Source organism: Cervus canadensis, chromosome 19, assembly GCF_019320065.1.
Source record: "Cervus canadensis isolate Bull #8, Minnesota chromosome 19, ASM1932006v1, whole genome shotgun sequence".
NCBI lineage: Eukaryota > Metazoa > Chordata > Mammalia > Artiodactyla > Cervidae > Cervus > Cervus canadensis.
The window spans coordinates 43,430,845-43,436,727 of NC_057404.1; the positions used below are offsets into that span (position 1 = coordinate 43,430,845).

The 5,883-nt window shown below is 38.3% G+C and overlaps 1 non-coding gene across 1 annotated transcript; it reads left to right on the top strand.

Annotated features, from left to right (window-relative positions):
• Nucleotides 1–1,536: 1,536 nt before the first annotated feature.
• TRNAC-GCA lies at nucleotides 1,537–1,608 on the top strand. The gene has a single exon. It is a non-coding gene; the product is annotated as a tRNA-Cys (tRNA).
• Nucleotides 1,609–5,883: the final 4,275 nt, after the last annotated feature.

Below are 5,883 nucleotides of genomic sequence, written 5' to 3' on the forward strand. Positions count from 1 at the left end.
TGAAAGCATCACTCAGCCCCAAACCCACTCCCATTCCCCAAAGTTGGCACTATTAACAATTCGGTATGTATCCTTTGAGGAATGTGTCTGTGTATATTTTAAAGCCATGACCAGCTCTTCTTTTACTAAACCAAGATGCAATTAAATATTAGTTTTTAAATCTCATAATAATATACAAAGTAAACAGCACCAAAATGTTACTTCCCAAGTCTACAGTTTCCAAAAAAACTGAAATCCCCAGAGCCATTGTGCAGCTTCCTTCTACAGAGGAGTTTAATTTCTACACTTCTCTTGCAACATATTAAATGTCACAGACAACAGAGGCGATGAAGCTTCTCTGAGCCTTAACCATTTTCTTCCAAACTTCCTGGTTTTCACCTCATGTATGATAAGTGATTTGTTTCCTATTTTAGACCAATAATGTTTCATAATTTCCATCATGTTTTCTTCCAGCAGCTCTTTTTCTTTCTCCACAGCCTTCCCCTTTCTCTTTAAAATCCAAAAGTTTATTTAAGTTGTTTTTAATTCAACAAACATTTAAGCAATGTTAGAACAATCTCTCTAAAGTATTTAGATGCCTGGCTGACCCACAATTTCCATTTAAGCCAGAGAGTAGCTGGAATTAGTTCAATTGATTATTTTTTTCTGGGTCGATCTGTCTTCGTTCCCTGCCTTTAGAGACTCTTCTTTCTTCCACCTTCCTCCTCCTTTGTGTTCACTGCTTCCTCTTCCCCTGTCACTCCCTTCCTCTCCTTTTTTCTCCCTTTCTACCATTCCTGCCCCTCCTATCACACCCACTCTACATTCTCTTTCCTTAATGTTTCAGCTACAATATGTGTTAAAACAGAACTTAAGGATTGCTCCTGGAACTAAAACATGATGTAAACCGTGGTTTCTCCTATAGTCTAGCAAGAGAAGATCATGAGCACAGTTGTTCCTCATCATCCAGCGACAGCCTGGCCCAGAACAAGGGAACATAGTAACTAGAGGGGGAAAATAATCTTTCATTTGCAGAACTTAAGCTTGTGTGTCTTGCCTTCTGCATACAGGAACCTCTTCACTTTGATCATTATCTTCTATTAAATTTTTTGAGACATCCTGTTGCTTTCAGTTATACCATCACTATCTCATTATCTACAACTCCTTGTCCCTATACACATTCTACCTCTCTAGTTATTTGCACTTAATTGTTACCCTCAACTCACTTCTGCTTTCACCCATGCCTTTGGGAATGCAATAGCAACATACACAATCAAGATACTGACCCTTCAACTTGTTGAAAGACACTGCAACTTTCTAACATTCCTCCTAATGAGGTAATTTTTTTTTAATTGCTTTACAGTAACATGTGAAGAGGTGAGACAGGATAGGAAGATTGTGACAGACTTATCTAGGACTGTGAAACATAAAAGAGATTTACATGCTGGTTTTTAATAATCAAAAGTCCAAAAAGTCAAGTCTGCTATTGAGACATGATACTTGCAGCTTTGTAAAAGGAACATAAGAGATGTTGTGAAGAGAGATGTTATTTCAGTTTCCCTGGTGGCTCAGATGGTAAAGCGTCTGCCTGCAATGCAGGAGACCCGGGTTCGATCCCTGGGCTGGGAAGATCACCCAGAGAAGGAAATGGCAACCCACTCCAGCATTCTTGCCTGGAAAATTCCATGGTCAAAGGAGCCTGATAGGTTACAGTCCATGGGGTCGCAAAGAGTCAGATATGACTAAGCGACTTCACTTTCACTTTCTTTAAAATACGAAATTTTCTAAGAGAACCACTGGGCTTCCTAGGTAGTGCTAATGGCAAAGAACCCTCCTGCCAACTCAGGAAGTGTAAGAGAAAGACATGGGTTTGAGGGTCGGGAAGATCCCCTGGAGAAGGGCATGGCAACCCACTCCAGTATTCTTGCCTGGAGAACCCTAGGGACAGAGGAGCCTGGTGGGCTACAGTCCATAGAGTCGGGACATGACTGAAGTGACTTAGCATGCATACAAAAGAAACACCACCATCCTAACTGTCTGTTTTCACCTCATGAATCATTCTCATTCACCCTCTTCATTTTAGAAAAATCTATCTAATATTATTGTAATCTCTTCTCTAGGGCTTCCCAGGTGGCACTTCTGCTAAAGAATCTGCCTGCCAATGCAAGAGACGCAAGAGACTCAGTTTCCATCCCTGGGTAGGGAAGATGCCCTGGAGCAAGAAATGGCAACCCACTCCAGTATCCTTGCCTGAGAAATCCCATGGACAGAGGAGCCAGCTGGGCTATATAGTCCCTGGGGCCGCAAAGAGTCAGACACGACTGAGCGACTAAGCGCACACAAGCTCTTCTCTGAAGTCCGAATCCTTTAGTGTGGCATGAGTCTACACATGTAGTCTCCCCTCCCTCCTGCCATTTTCCCACCAGGTGTCTTTCCCATTACTGTAGCGACTTCTCAGTACTCCCTGATAATTCTCTATTATAGCCCGTGCTACACGTTGGTCCAGAATCCCTTCCCCACTCTTCAGCATGACTGCTTTCCTCTGCCAGCATTCTCTCCTCAGCTCCAGAGTCTCCCCCCTGTGAAAGTGCCTGACCCCGGGGCAAACACAGGCACTCATTTCTCTATTCCTTTTGTCTTCACACATACCTCCATCAGAGTTTCTGTATATATCATTACATATTTATACATACTATTTTAAAATTTTGCTTTAGTATGTCCAGCTCCTCATTATATTGTACTTTTTTGCCATTGAAAAACCATATCCTTTATCTCTATGACCTCAGCATCTAGAGTACACACCTGGCATTTAGAAGAAGGTTTCTGTATCAGTGACATTCCTTGCTTGTAGGTCATTAAAACCGACTACGGCTAAGTTAGTAAATAAATGTATTAATAAAAGTATTGGATGAATTAGAGAATCAAGGAGAAGGTTAGATAGGGAAATAGGCTCAGAAAATGGGCAGGAACCAAAAGATTCAGGGCAGCAGAACCAAGACTAAAGTCATGCCACAAGAATAACTTCCTTGTTACCACTGGTAGGTGCCTCTATCCTTACTGGACATCACTGTTGTGAATGTGTGGTGCTGCCACCACTAGACTCTCAATACTTTTAAATGACTTAAATTCTCTACATTCAAATTCTGAGTGCAAGCATCTAGATGGCTGAGCCTAGTTCAGCAACCTACACCTCAGCTTGTCAGTAGTAGTAATCAGTTCAGTTCAGTCACTCAGTCGTGTCCAACTCTGTGACCCCATGGACTACAGCATGTTAGGCTTTATAGGCAGAGTAAAGAGAAGTAAACTATATATTCTCCCAATCTACCCAATGGGCAACTCCCTCAAGAAGAAAAATTATGCAGAGTAGCCAAAAAAAATTACAAATGCTCCCAAGAGTTGCATGTTATCATGCTGTAACCATGAACTACAGCAATGAGCAGAATAGATTTTAGGTGTATTTAATGATTCTGAATCCATCTTCAAGGATAATGGGATGAGGTTTATTCCTTTTGCTTGTTACAGACCCATGTAAGAGAAAAATAAAATTTCATATTTTTTTGAGCTTTTAAAAAAGCCTGAACTATCAAAAGGCTTTCTAAGAAGTGAGACGGCAAGTAGAAATCTAATCAATGTGAGAGGTAGATTATTAGCCCAACTCTACTATTGACTATATCAAAGAAATCACATACTTATGAAGCAAAAATTAGTTAGAATTTTAAAAATAGAGAATCCTGCAATGATAGCTGGAGATCTTAAAATAACCCTTTCAGCAATTAACAGCTTAAGCAAAATTAATAAATAGTAAGGATATAGAAGACTTATACAGCACAATTAATGAACATTTGCATTTGTAAAACACTACATTCAATACCTGAAAAAATATATATAGTATTTAACTACACAAGAGATGTTTACTGAAATAGATTCTATTCTGGTAAATAAAGCAAGTGAAAATTTTCAATGCCCTGAAATTATGCAGAATATGCTCCCTTATCACTGTGAAACTTTACTAATAAATAGTAACAAAAAGGGAACTAGAAAATTTGTAACTATTTGGAAATTAAGCATCACATTTTAAAGAACTTATAATTTGAAGAAGAAATCATAAGAAAGTTAGGAAATAATTGAACTGGATAAAAATAAAATGTAATAAAACTTAGGGAATGCAACTACTATAGTACCCAAATAGGAAATTTATAAAATTTAAATCAGAAGAGGGTTTAAAAGAGGGTTTTCACCTCAAGAAACTAGAAAAATGTCAAATCCAAACAAAGTAGGAAGAACATAATTTTTTAAGTAGAAATTAAAAAGAGAGAATAGGAAGAATTAAGAAAATCAACAAAGACATAGCAGATCTTTGGAAAAAAAATTAGTTAACAAGTCCATTCTCTACATCTGCATCTCCATTCCATCCCTGTAAATAGGTTCATCAGTACCGTTTTTCTAGATTCCATATATATACGTTAATATACGATATTTATTTTTCTCTTTCTGACATACTCCACTCTGTAGGAGGAGAGAGTGGGATGACTGGAGAAAGCAGCATTGACATGTATACACCATCATGTGTAAAACAGCTGGTGAGAAGAGACGTTGCTGTCAGCACAAGGAGCCCAACCTGGCGCTCTATGATGATCTATGGTGTGGTTTGGAGTAGGGGAAGGAAGCTCAAGAGGAAAAGGACATACATATAATTACGGCTGATTCAAGCTGTTGTACAGCAGAAATCAACACAACACTGTAAAGCAACTTTCCTCCAATAAAAAAAAATTTTAAGTAAATAAATAATAAGTTAATAAAGGGTAGCACTAGGGTAGCTGATGACACTGTTGACATCAATCAGCCAAGTTATTTGATCTGCTTTGGTTTTTAGTATCTTTTCTGTGATAGCAGCTCTCTGGGAGGGCTTAATAAGTAATATGAAGATCTTTAGCCTTTGTGCCTATTTGTATATATCCATCCATATGTTTCCACCCCATATCTTTTGGTCTCTGACCATCCGTTCTTCTTACAGGCTGACTGCCCATAGGACCACATACTCTTTTATCTGACATATATGACCAGATGCATCACTCAGAGTTCTGCCTAAATGGGGATTTTCTCTCACTACTGTCATTCATAGCCACTGAATGTGGCTGTAGTGAAGTTGCTGTCCATTTTTGGCAGGCACCAACATACCAGACTGGCCCATTCATAAACCAAGCTTGGACTTTGTATTCCTCAATTATCTTATTGTAACTAAATGATGACTAAAATTGTGAGGTAAGTGGTTGCTGGTGTAGCAATGGCAGATGAAATGGGAGTCACCGGCTTGCTTTTGCTCTCTGCTCATCCTCAATTCCAGATATACTACTTCCATTTTACAATGGTTTGTTGTTGGGCCCACCCAACTGTACATCTCAATGAGTTAGACAGACCCTAGCTCATGCTGGCAGTTCCAGACGTGCAGTTATGCATTCCACTTATAGCATTGCCCAACAGCATGCCAAGAGTTCTTTTCAAAAGGCATATAATTCTCAGAATGATTTTGATGTTCTTCAGCTTTACTATGATGCACCTAAGTGATTCTTTTTAATTTCCTTGCTTGGGATTTATTGGATTTGCTGAATGATATAAGTATCTTTCATTGTTTCTGGAAAGTTCTCAAGCTATAATGTTTTGCCAGGTATTTCCTCTGTTTCATTCTCTCTTACACAGAAATTCTAACTAAATATATATATTATGTATATATATATTATATATATATACACACATACACACACCCATATATGTATCTGACCATTTCTGTCTATTCTTGCTATATTTTGATCTGTATTTGATATTTCTCATCTCTCTGAGTTACTAAAATTTTCTTCAGTAATTTTTTTTCTGACTTAATAGTTCTTTTCTTAGATGTGTATAATC